The 13,445-nt window shown below is 48.8% G+C and overlaps 1 protein-coding gene across 5 annotated transcripts in view; it reads left to right on the top strand.

Annotated features, from left to right (window-relative positions):
* LOC1281146 (mucin-2) overlaps positions 1-13,445 on the top strand; it is a 39,154-nt gene continuing 25,709 nt past the window's right edge. For 3 of the 5 annotated variants that reach the window (XM_061644450.1, XM_061644449.1, XM_061644446.1), the window contains exons 1-3: positions 1-111; positions 1,133-1,298; positions 12,265-12,328. The gene's annotated coding sequence lies outside the window, so the exon portion shown is untranslated. The remainder of the gene's footprint in view (positions 112-1,132; positions 1,299-12,264; positions 12,329-13,445) is intronic. The other 2 variants (XM_061644447.1, XM_321085.5) reach the window with 2 other exon arrangements.

The raw sequence follows: 13,445 nt of genomic DNA, 5'->3' as shown, positions 1-13,445 counted from the left end.
GCACGGTTGGCGATCGCTGCTTAGTAGCGTTTCAGAGCTCGCAGCGCACGGAGCGTTTGGCTGGTGAACCTGCAGCCCCCCACGTTAAAGTGTGTCCCGTAGCAACCTAAGGTAGGAGGGATCCGTCCCATCCACCACACAACCGGTTTGTGTGTTGGCTTCCCACGCCGGGGGTCGAATTTGCAGTGAACGGCGGTGAATGCTGTCGTGTACCAGGGGTGCATGGGTTTTCTTTCCTCCCTTTCCCTTCCACCGAATGTGAGTGTCAAGTGTCACACAGCCTCCGCGGAGTCTCTGTATTTGTAAGCCCAGCTCGTGTGTAGGTGTGGGGTGAAGTTAAGCAAAAAGCTCAACAACCCTGTGGTACATCGGCATGTGACAAAAAAAGTGTGATCGACCGCAATCAGGAGTGAAGAATTGGTTATCGAAACGTTTGTCGAAAAAAAGCTACATCAGGCTTTGCTTTCTCTTATCTGTTCTAATTTCTAAATCCGCTATCCGCACCCCGCTACCAGAATTAGATCGTGTTCACACGTTTGCTAATTTGCAACATTCCCAAAGGTGTCAAATTTCATGATCTGCCAATTTGTTTGTTCTCCTTCCTTTACATTTCAACGTGCCGGGGGGAGAGAAAAAAAAAACGAAATGTTCCAAAATTCATAAATGCCATGATTTGTATATTTCCTCACCCGTATGCTGCTGGTACAGCATCGCCCCAATCTTTGAATCTTGCTTCTTCGCGAATTATTGCTTCTTCTACCTTTCCTACCCCTTTCCCTTCGAGTCGAATGCGAAGTCGTGTTCGTTCTACGCTTTGTTCGCCGTTTCGCGCACCAACTCCTTCGCGCACCAACACAACCATACCGGCGGCGGTGTTCGCGACCGTTTCCATCTTGTGACCCGCGGCTCACGGCTCGCAGGATGGTAATTGTTGGCCGAAACAAACCCGAACGGCGCGCGTAGCTTGTGCGCGATAAAGCGGTGCGAAAGAAAACTGTTGCCCCTTCTGCCTTCTGAGTGCGAATACGCGCCGCAAACACTTGGTGACCACTGTGTGGTGGAAGTGATTTTTCGTGTCCGTGACGAATACAGAAACAAAAGTTCTTTTTTTTTGTGTGTTACATTCCTACAGGCAGTAAGCGAAAATTATACAGTAAAGTGTCAGTGACAGTAACGTTAAACTGGTTACATCAAACCGTGCGCATCGCAAGTGAGACTGTGAGACATTTGAAAGAACGCATACAGCCACATCGATTGGCGTTTTACTCCATTCGAAACGCAGCGACAGCAGCGAACGGGTAAGAAATACGCACGCCTTTGTCTGCTTTTCATATTTTTGTAAAGTACATTGCTTCACCCATACTGCATCTACCTACGCAAGTGCACACCGCACACAGCCGAAAAAATGGGGTCAGCTAAAATCTTAACTTATGCTACCAGTGACAGACAGTACAGTAAAGTATTAAAAAAAAAAACAACAAATCCCCTCCCGAATCACAAGTATAGAAACGAGAAAGATTTAATCTGCTCCCATGCGCCCGCACAAGCGACGAACCCCGTGACACAACGAGTGAGTCAGCGCCAAAGCTTTTGAATTTGGAAAGGAACTCGACCGCTTATGACAACAGTTCCCCTTCTATGTACACACACACACACACACACACGAATATAAATACCTTCAAGAACACATTTACGACCGGCCGTAGGATACTTTTCTGTTGTTTTTCGCACAATAAATCAAACATTTTAACTTTCAAGAACGCAGCACGTCGCTCGATCCAGTGTTGATGGTTGTCGTGGCAAACATAAATAAGCGCTTAAAAGCTTGTCCTGCCTGCTCGCATCTATTTGGGAAAGGTCGGCCCGACAACAACGGCAACACAACCATCGCCAAACACTCGATCGCATCGGTTCCGTTTTCTCACGGGCACAAAAGCACGGGCAGCTCGAAATTGAACTTTACTGACAAGCGGCAGTTCAATAAAGCCATCCCTCCAGACAGGCTCAATCGGATGCCCCGTGTCTCAACCCAAAATGAAACGACGGCTCGCTTGCATGGTTCACTTGCTCCTGGCTCAATCTCGTTCAATTAAGATCGTCCCGTAAAGCGCCGTGCAAGCACAAATGCAACTCACAGCTGCAACGCCGACACAACAATTATGCAACCGTATGCCTTCGTTGGTAACTTTCTCCGGCCGCAAAAGCCACTAATCGAGCCTTTCTTCCTTTCCATTCCTCTCATCCGGGTGCACATCTTCAGGTCGAACTGTGGTCTTAACGATCCACCGCCGCTGCAAACGAGCATTTTGCGTAAAACGCGCGACAAACTGTTCCAACAGGCGCTGGCGTAATCGGCCGCATTGCCGAACGATCGATGATTAGTGACACAAACACACACAAAAAACAAACAACGCATCTATGTCGCAAGCGGTGCATCGCATGCACATGATAACACTGTGTCTGGGGGGGTTTATTTTTCACACTGCCGTTTGGGAAACCGTGATCCACACCGGGTTGGGTCACAGACAAGCAACGAAGTATAAAGAGTAAACACACACAAAACGGCGAACGAAGGTGCCAACTAAAAAATAACATTAACCACACCACACAGCAACACTACTTGCTCAACGCGGCCTAATGATGGCTTTTGGTGGCGCTATCTTGGGCTCGCGGACGCTCAGATCAGACGAACGAAGCTGTAGCCAGCCTGTAATCAATTGCGTAGCACACGCACACGCTTCTCGAAAGCGAGACAAAAAAAAGGGCAATCCGTGGGAGTTGGCCCACGAAACCTCGTGACCCTCTGCCGAAGCGGGGCTGTTTCCGAATCGGTCCGGTGAGAAATGTGCGATGCAATGGGAGCAATGCGCGATGCATTATTTATGTAGCAGCTGCCCCAGTTGCGCTTCCCCCTCTCTGCTACCTTTGCTGGTTCGATTGCTCTCGGGGTGCTTTATTGGCACCAGTCTAAAAGTGAAATGAAACACTCTCCCAGTGTGTCATCAGCGCGCGCACACACACACACATTTGGCCAGTGGACGGTAAACGGTCCGACGATAAGCGCGTAATACCGCGAGCGCCGTCCTTGAGCCGGCTGGGCAATCTTCCGTGTCAAGACGTGAAGATTCCGGGTCAACACGCCCGATGTGTGCAAGTGGCCGGAAAATGTATACAATAAACACACACGCCGCTTCATCTCCTTCTTCATCGGCGGGTCATGATGAGCAGGAGGGAGCCCAATAAGTGATTGCTACCGTATCTTGGTTTCATTTTCATGCGCGATCGTACCACTGATTGATATGTTGTTAAACAATCATTCCAAAACACGAACACCAAGCATTCCATTACTTCGCATCGCAACCGGGTGTGATACAGCCGCGTGTCAATTTCAACATTCCATCATTGTGATTGTAATCTTGTAATCATCAACGACTCAAACCTAACCTAAAACTCAAACCTTGCCGAAAGGTCCTCTTCCGGGTTCGATCTTTCGGTTCGACTTCCTACTCGGCCGATCCGATCCAATTTCCTACGAACCGGAACCCCGATCGAAGCGACACAAACAACGACAAAAACACGCACGCATATGAAGCGCATCGATCATATTTTTCGGTGGGCCCCATCGACTTGCCTTGATCGTCATTAGTGGTACGCAGGCAGGTAGGAAGGTAGGATTAAACGCACTGTGACGGTGACTTCCAAAAACAAAACCCTTTCAGTTTTTTCTTGGGCAGGAAAGGGGATGCCCTCTAGCAGAAACTGGCTTATGCTGTGCTTAGAACACAGATTAATTAGTTCCACCACGGACGAGTGAACGGTCCCCTTGGCGGTGGACCAAAGCGGTGTTTGTTTGCGTGTATCGCAAAGCGCGTATCGTGCGGTTTGAACAGTGTTGTGTCAAAAATCGTCTTTCAAATAAAGCGTGCAAACAGTGCTCGGAGGTGATGGCCGTTTCCTGGCACGCGATCGAGATCTGCAAGTGGATCGAGAAGTTATTTAAATTTGGAATCGTTCCGTGACGTGTAGGAATGATGGGGCGATGTCATTTAGATTTAAATTCGAACCAAATTTTGTGTTTTTTTTTGCTATTCATTGATGTTAGTGTGCGTTTAATATATAATTCTACATTCATTGTAAATAAATGGTTTCTAATTGGGCTACAAGACAACCCAATTGTAATATGAAGAACTTGAGATTTCACAACTATGACAGCAGGCGACGAACCCGATACAATAACAGAAATCATTTACCGTGCGATCTAACCTTCAGAAAACTTCAGAAACTTTCATCACCCATTTGACTTGCAATCATGCATCTCCCCCTCCTCTCTCCCCTTTCCATTGGCCTGGTCCGATCGAACCGGTCCCACCTACCGCCCCATGTAAGGAGTCCGTGAATCGACAAATCATTTCAATATTAGCTCACCCGTTTATCACATTTCCATCCGGCAGCCAAACATGGCTAAGTGCTATCAAGACGATGCCGGCGACGACAGTCCTCCCCTCCCACCCCTGCTCACGTGCTCTTTAACGCAAATAATTAATTACAGCGCCGTGCGCGCGATACACCCACCACCCACCGTGGCAAACATTTGCCCCATCCTCCGTAACACACTCACGCTGGGAGCCTTCCTTTGGGTAGAAAATAGAAAATGTGACCTTCACGTGTCCTTCCCGAGCCGCAACCGATTTGCATCCTTTTGCTTTTGCTACACACCGTTTCCGTTTGATTGATCTTCTTGGCCGGGCTTTGTGAGCAATTGCTACCATTTTTTTCCCTCCCGCCGGCCGGCGCATAATCGTCGTTGGACAGAAAGCGAAAGTTCCCCATTTCACTGCCCCCTGCGCCTTTGCCTGCCCTCTGTTGCCGGGGGAAAGGTGCGAGACTTTCGGCCGAGCGAAAGGTGCAACACACCGAAGCCTTACCGCCAAAAGCGTTGCACCCGGCTGCTCCGTCTGTCTGCCAGCCTCGGTTCGGTTCGATTTCCTTGGGCAAACGACCCTGCTTCTGCCGCCGCCGCAAAAGCGCATCTCACGCAGCAGCGGCAGCAGCAGCACGAATCGATTTTCACCCTTCGGCCAGGGGAGGACGAAATTTGAGCAGGCAGCATACACCTTTGGTTCGGTTTGCATATCACACAAACTGTCACAACGCTGGCTTTCGCTTTATTTGCTCCCAGTGGTTGTTTTACGCTCTGTTCCGCTCTTTCTACGTTAACCCGACTCTCGTGGGCATTCCCATTATCACGTTTGATAGAAAACAAAGTTGTTTGTACAATTAGCGTTATCTCCCGAAAGCACTCACCATCTCACACACACACACGCACATGTGACCCCTGAAGCAAAGAAAACCTGTACCGTACGTAAAACACAATGCCAAACAAACGGCAAGTAAAACTAAAGCCATGTCTCTTGCTGCCCACGGATCTGTTCCCGCTGCCGGGCCCAAAGTGACAGGGACAAGAAGTCTGGACAGGCGGAGAGAGAGAGAACCGGGCAAGGCAAGAAGAAATAAAACACCAGACCGAACACCACCCGAAAGAAAGTTCCATCCATCCAGTTCCGTCGGTGTGGCTGTGTTGCGTCCAGAGGAAAGCGAAAGTTCGTCCAGATGGGCCACCGAAATTCCGGTGCACACAATCACTTCTCGAATTTCCTCCCCTCCCCCCTCCACGGTACCAACAAAACCCCTCGCATGAAAACCCGAAAACTGCTCCAAGCGCAAGATGAAACACGACATTCGCGTTCGAATGATTATGGGGACAGTAAATTATCGGCATGATGGGTGAGTTTATTGACTCATTCGGTGTCATACATTGGGGCTTCAGCATCCAGTTTAACAGTTTCAGGTATCATTTCACCTGTCGCAGGACGGATTTTGGGAGCATAAAAAGCATTTTAAAATTATATTTTTCTCGTTAATTTTCCAAAAACACAAAACAAAGGCAAATATTTCCTCCATACAAAGGAAGCGTTTATGGTGCCGCGCTTTTATTTTGACGCCCCATAAATGTGCCGTTTTTCAAGATTTAAGCCGATCCGAAGTGAGGTTCGTCGTTTCCGCGTGAGCTTTCAGTTTCAATTTAACAAAAAAAAACGGGGTAATAACAATTTCGCACATTTATTGCGCACACCGCGGGCCGGGCCACAGTGTGGCGCAGTGGCTTACAGCTCGGCACAATTCCTCTGGCTTTGCTTTGCTTTCCGCCGGTTTCGATTCAACGATACAAGCTTCGCGCAAAAGTTAATAAACGTCCTTCAGCAAGCCACCTCTCCAGGGTAGTTAACGGCGAATAAAGTAAATAGTAAGAACAGAGGCACAAAAAAAACCAATGCCCGGTTGCGGCGGTTGACTTTAACAGTTAAATTCAATTAGCTCACTACCGCAACCGTATCGGGGGGGGAGTGCTTTCGGGCCAAGGCTACCCGACCCGGGGGGAGGGCAGAAAAAAGAAAACAACAACAACAACAATAAAAACATGATCCTTTGCCATCACAAACCTGTTGAAAAACTCCCGGCCGGAGCCGGTGAGGGGGAACGAAAATGCATTGCAAAAACTGCACGCCAATAATGTCAACCCAGTGGCAGGCCTGCCATTGCCAACCTGCCGTTGTAGAGGATCGGGGGAAATGGGGGGAGGGGAGTGGGGTTCGGTTCGGAAGGCTGGTTGAGAGTGGCCCTGAGCCAAGATGCAGCATTGGGCACGGGCGCAATGCTGTCCTGATGCAGTTATGCTGATGAGCCGACAGCCAGCGATCGATCCGATGTGCGATCGGCTGTTGTGGTGTGTGTGTGTGTGTGTGTATGAATGATGTGTTGCGAAACATGGTGGAATGCATTATTGATCGTGCTGATTGCATGACGAACCTTCATGACCCCACTCGTGTGCACTGTGTTATGTTGACAATGTTGGAGGTTGGAGGCTATAAAATGCAAGCAAAAGCAGGAAAGCATTCCAACATTTTTGTTTTTTTTTTATATACATTAACAGATAAAATCATCGGACAAATTGAATATTACATAAGGATTCTTCAAATAAACATGCGTATCATACGCCAGTTTGACATACATTTAACCGCCAACAGAGCATATTTCTTTTAAAAATACCAACAGATGGCGGGTACTGCTCGATTAGTCGCGTGCCATTGCTCACTTCTTCAAACGACTTCATGCTACTCGCAGTAGTTTTTTAACGCTTTTGATTAATAATAGTACCTCAGGAATAGCATAAACGTTCGCTTTCGTACAACGCTCAAACAATCTTCAGGTGATCTCTCTCGACCTACCCTCTCAGTTCATAGACATATTAGCTAAGCAGTTGCAACATTCGCTCATCGCAGCTTACAGGATCCATCAAGCATCCGCGACAGCATCCGTTATGAAGCAGTACAGTAAACCCACCTAACATCAACTTTCCTTACGAGCAATGTAAGAGTGCAGTGAGCCTATTTGTCATCTCCCCGGACAACCCGGACAAGCGTAACTCGGCAGCAGCGCTCTAACGCTAGCTATCACGACACTCTAATTGCTTTCGAAAAGGCTCATCAACCATCATCAGCATATGTCAAATCGAGTGAAAATAGACCCCCCCGCGGGGGGTAGCCTCCAGTGCCAGTGTTATGATCGCATTAACCCCGCACAGCGTGTCTTAGATGCTGCGAACACACCGGACGACGCTGTGTGGCTGTGCATCTCATTTATCTTGTCCCAGCGCTGCGCGCGAATCCGCTCTCCCGAACGTTGCGGCAAGGTTGCGCGCATTACGCGATGTGTTGAAATTGGAAATTAAAAGCCACAACAAGTTACTTTAAAAACCCGACTCGACTTACCGGGCAACCCAAATCACACCCACAGCAGCCGCTCAACAGCTGGCGCCCCGGTAGCGTGGTCACCACGTGTCACCACATTCCGGTGTACCCTAATTAACCGTAAGCAACCGTCGTGCAACAGGCTGTAAAGTGCGCTCGCTAAAAATGGCCAAAATTGCTCGAGAATATAGCATGAGCACACACACAACACTCCCCTTGGAATCACCTCCAGCAAAACGAGCTGCTCGCGCGCGAAAGAGAGACCCCTAAGGGCCTACACATCGCCCTTGCCTAAGGGGCAGGAGCGTTTCCTTTTGCGGCAGCACGCTTCACGCTTATTAGGTGGGTAGGATAAATGGTGGCAGTGGCAAGTTAGTGTCGCGGACAGGTTTCACCTGCCCTGGTGGAAAGCGAAAACCGTATCAATTACGGCAAGGTGGGTGGCGGGCGCCCGTTCCCGACTTTCGTTGCACAATCGGGCGCCAGGAACGCGGCGGTAGAACAAGTCGCGACTGTAACTTGCGCTCTAGCTGCAGCGCCTGCAGGTTGTACGGCTTTTGCTCGCCATATTTCACTCCACTCCGACTGTCGGCGTTGTGGTGCAACGCGTCGATAAGGTTTGAGGAATGTGCGGCCATAGTTGATCTGTGTGTGTGCTGTGCTCAATGTGTCCGTCGATTCAATTAGAAGGAGAGCCGACAAGATGGAAGTGGATGGAATGATCGTTGGTGACATATTTTGACATCGTTCGACACGTGTTTAACTTAAAAACATGCTTTATCTTGTTGGAAATTGAAGATCAGTCGATCTGATTGGAATCTGAACCTTCGTCAAATGGAAAATCCATTAATATAGGATGGGGCCTACAGTTTTGAATGACAATACATCCCATAGGGTATCAAATAACATGCAGCAATGGGGATTTTTGATACGTAATACTGCCCTGTATTGGTAAATCCAGAACAAAAAACCCACGATTCTGACGTTCGGTCCAATTCTAAGCCCTAAAAAAGTTCATGAGTAATACGTAATACAGCACAAAAACACCTTCTAATGCTCCTGTGTGAGAGAGAAAAACCGCGGAAACTTATCCATCCACCTGTTTTGTTCAATCAAACCCAAACAACAATCCAAACCGGGCTGATCAACCATGCACAACGTAACGCACGCCACCGATTGCACAACGAATCAATAACGTTTTTGCCGGCCCCGATGACGATTCGATTCTCCTCCGGCAAGGATTTCCAGCCGACCGACCAAAGTGGTCCGGTTTACCAAAACACACACACACGCGCGGTAAGGTCCACTTACTCACGCGTACCAATGCCGCCCACCATACGAGATTCCTTCGCGACAGTCTCGCCATCCGCGCCAGTTTTAATCATAGTGGAGGGGAGTCATAGTACATTGAATATTCAAATTAAGCGTAACATGGCGTAGGTGAGATACGCAGCTCAGCTTGGAAATTCTCCTCTCCTAGAGCGTTGGGAAGATCACGTGGGGATTTTTGCTCCGTACGTGTGTCTTTCACCTGAGAAAAACATTCCCATCCCTTGGGTAGGTTTTGCCCGGTTGTAATCTCACGAGAGAAGTTTCGCACTAAACGCCTCAAACTCACAAATTCGAACATTCGCGATGACACGACCGGGGTTTTGCGGTTGAAACTGAGACCAGAATCTGCATAAAGCGCCAACCTGCCAACCGGTCTGAAGGTCGTTCAGCCATTTTGAGGAGCACAAACACCATCCTAGAAAAGAGACTGTTTTTTTTTGCTGCCTAGCCTCGAGTGTTTGTCTCTCGCACCTTTTTTTATTACTATCCAAAGATATCTTCTACCGAACCGATCTCGACTGGGCGCAGAAGAAGAATCGCATTCTCACCTCCAGAATGGGCAGAAGAGAGAGAGAGAGAGAGAGAGAGAGAGAGAGAGAGAGAGAGAGAGGCCTATCTAGCAGGGAAGTGATTTTTAATGAGTCTCTTCTATCGACACAGGCGAGCGCGGCTCATAACTTCAGCATCGGTGTACTCATTCGACGACATTCTAGAAGCAAACATCCACGACAAGGCACAACAAAAAACACTAAAAACTGTTGTTCGCTTTCCTAAATGAAAACAAAAAAGCCGACAAATAAAGGCGAGCTGAACAGTTTCCGTTAAAATGTAATCAGTTGTACCGGTTTGGGGCATGAAACTGTCCAAACGAGCAACCGATTTCAGCTCATCATTTTGCGCTATTTTTTCGTTTTGTTTTTGTGCAATAAGAATCGCTGAGCAGAAAACGATCGGACGACTCCGTGAGCTGTGCAATCCCACCAGGCGGGAGGATCGCTGAAACAGCAGCCTCCCAATTGCACAAAAGGCTCATCGGCTAACTGTACTGCCCTTCGCACTGCTACACACGAGAGTGCGATTGGATTTTGCACCACCCTCCATCGAAGGAAAGCGCCAATTTTCACCAAAAACTAGACCACACCATCTTACACCGTGCATGAATGAACCATTTCCAGTGTTTTTTAGAATGAACTCGACGAAGGATGAGTTGGCACTACACGATCAGTGGCCCCTGGCAGAGGGCGTACAGTATCAGCTCAGTTTGGCGCACCGTGCTTTAGAAGCTTTTCTTCGTTTTGTTTAATTTAATAACCAATCCATTATTGAATCGCAAACACTTTTTTGCGAAACGGCAGGCATAACCAGCGGATCGGGCGTTCATTGCACGTGCCCTACCCACCACCCCATAACCATACCCCCTTTTGCCGCTATTCTACATGTCCAGGAATAGAGTTCATCGCGAGATCGAGGGATCGCACCAGCGCAACCAGGGCAACGGAATCGATCAGCATGAGTAAGGGATTTTTGTTCTTTTCGCCCGGTCGATCGGGTCGAGAGAGCTACCGATCAACGAACGTGCTTGGGTGGGGGCGGGTGCGACGGGGCGGTCTGTGACCTTTATATGAATCAGAATTAGAAGGCATTTTTATGTTACTGCTAAGCAAGAGGCGATCCTCCGGCCGTTTCGTTCGTTTCAACCTATGCTCAATTTACAGTTAGCCGTCCTCAACCCCTCCATCCAACGGGGTACACTTTGGACCGGCCGGAAGTGTGTGTATGTGTGTGTGATACAGCGGAGAAAGGGGTAAAAGCTAAGGGACGCGAATCATAAAAATGCCTGCCGCGGATGAGGTAAACGCACTGTCGGCAGCTGGGAGTGCCGTTCGGTGTGTGTACGGAAAGTGGAAAACCGTTCAACTGGGATGGGACAGTATGCACACGCGCGCGCGCGTTTGTGTGTACGATGGTGGCAGTATTCAAATGAGCCAATCCCTTGTCCCTTCCACACTCCCACTCAATTCTCCCTTGGTCCCATGTTTGGGGTGATTATGATCATCAATATCGACGACCGGCAACGGGACAGCGAGAAGACGCGATTGCGGATCGATGACGCTTCCATGCGATCGTGGATCGTACGGCCGTGTGTGTGTGTGTGTGTGCTCTATACCTCACAAACTGGTGTGCTTTCTAAGACAGTGAGCAAGGCACGAAACCCCGAACACCATAGAGCCCGAGAGATAGAAACAAATCAACGTCGGATAACATTTTGCACCGTACCGTACACGATCCTGCTGCCCACCGCCGTCGGGTTCAGATTGGCCGTTGTGGGTTGAGTGGGTGCCAATAGTTCAAAATAAACACACATACACACTCAAACACACCAAACAAGTTTTCCGTTAAGATTTTGATGTTCCGATGTTCCGAATACGCACTCCCCGCACTTCGGGTTGGTTGTCTCGGGTGTCAAAAGGTGAGGGACAGATCGTTTGGGGAGAAACGTTGACATTCCTGGCCGGTTGGCTGGCTGTTTGGTTGGGTTTTAATCGGTATGTTAGGAACGCAAACGGCAGATGCGTCTGCCGTCGCGCTGCCATTGCATCACCAATGAGGATGACCTTCTTCTTTGTTTATCTTCGCGTCACTCTCGCGCTGGTGCTGAGAGATTTGGTGAAATTCGGTTTGAGAAATATTGATGTTGGTGTATAGATTGGGGGAAACAAACCAGCTTCAAGAGGCTTACGGTAAACGGGAGTAAGCAGTCGTGTTCTGGATGTACGTTTCCATTTAGTCAGGGTTATAAAATCTATGCTTTGTTGTATAAGAATTACAAATACTTGGAATCTCCTGCCGGAATCTATTTCCATAATGCTGCTCATTTAGTTGCAGAATTTTAGCAAAATTATAATCAAATTGTGTGAAGGTTAGCGCACTTAAGCAAACCATAAAAAAACGTGCAATTACAGCGGAGAAAAACATAATATCTAATTAAATAGCAATTCATTCACAATCGCTTATGCTGAGGGAACAATTTCTCATTAGAGAAATACCACCCTGCCATCGCCACTTTACATGCAGCGCCCATCAGACTAATTTATTTCGTTCTCTTTCCCCATTTTCCCCCCAGCCCTTCCATTCGATGACTTCTGCCATCGCAGCATGATTCCCTGCTCGTTGGGTTAAAATATTCCGTAAGTACCACCGCCGTTAGAATAAACGCTCGTACTCTCCGTACCTCCGCCAGAGAAAGGAACGCAGCAAACCCGCGGCGCACGGTGGCCATTCGAACATTGGACACCGAACGGCAAAAATTAATTCGCCTCAGAACGAACGCAATAATATTATTCTACCTTTATCGAGCCGATCGGCAAACGCGCGCAGGACCTGGGCGGGGCTGAGGCTCTTCCGATGCCTTCACGGATTTCTTCAATAAATCAACACTTCTATTCAAATGGCTGCGTACACAACCGAGCTCGTCAATAATACCCCGTCTGGGGCTCGGTACGATGATGATGTAATGCTGGCGCGGCGGCCCGGCACTCCGGACGGCCGGACAACACGTTGCGTTAGAGAGGCCAGCGCCGGGGGTTTGGCTGCTTCTTCCTCCCGTGTTCGTTCTCGTTATGTCTAGCACACAATCCCCAAAAACGAAAAAGAAACAACAAAAAAACACACAAATCGCATCCAGTGTATTGCAGACTGTTCGAAATTCGTCTCGAATTCCAATCACGTGAGCCGTAACGAAGCTGATGACTAAGGCAAGATTATGGGAACGAAACACACACACAACGCACTCGCCCCGGCCTGCGTGTTGCGTGGCCTTGTCGCAAGTCGTTCGGTTGTGCTCGTTTTTTTTGGGGGGGGAGCGCATTTTTAGCAATGTTTATTTTGTTCTTCTTTCTCCCACTATTCCATCATTCCTGTTTGCACGGTTAGGTCCGATACATCCCTTCCGTGCTGGTTTCCGAGAAGTGTGCCATCTCCCCATGTGCAGCTTATTAGCCGACGCATTTTCTGGACGCTTCAGGAAGGGGATCATAACTTATCGAACGAGCTGTTCCCGCAGGATGGCTACCGCACGGACGAGCTAATCCTGCGGAAAACGCAACGGCGTTCAATTTACACCGGAGATTAGTCCCGCTGAGGCACGGCATCTCCCGTCTCGCGTCAATTTACGCCGTGTCCCAGGATCATGTTTCTACCTGCGGCGGCGACGTGTCCTTGAGCTGAGTAATGGGCACGATCTGGCCTGAACGTTCCGTCGCTGTACGACGATTTTCTGCGAATTCGCGAATGCATTCCTCGACC

Source organism: Anopheles gambiae, chromosome 2 (genome assembly GCF_943734735.2).
Source record: "Anopheles gambiae chromosome 2, idAnoGambNW_F1_1, whole genome shotgun sequence".
In the NCBI taxonomy this organism is placed as follows: Eukaryota; Metazoa; Arthropoda; class Insecta; order Diptera; family Culicidae; genus Anopheles; species Anopheles gambiae.
The sequence above is the reverse complement of the archived record's forward strand: the minus strand, read 5'-3'. Positions and strand labels throughout refer to the sequence as shown.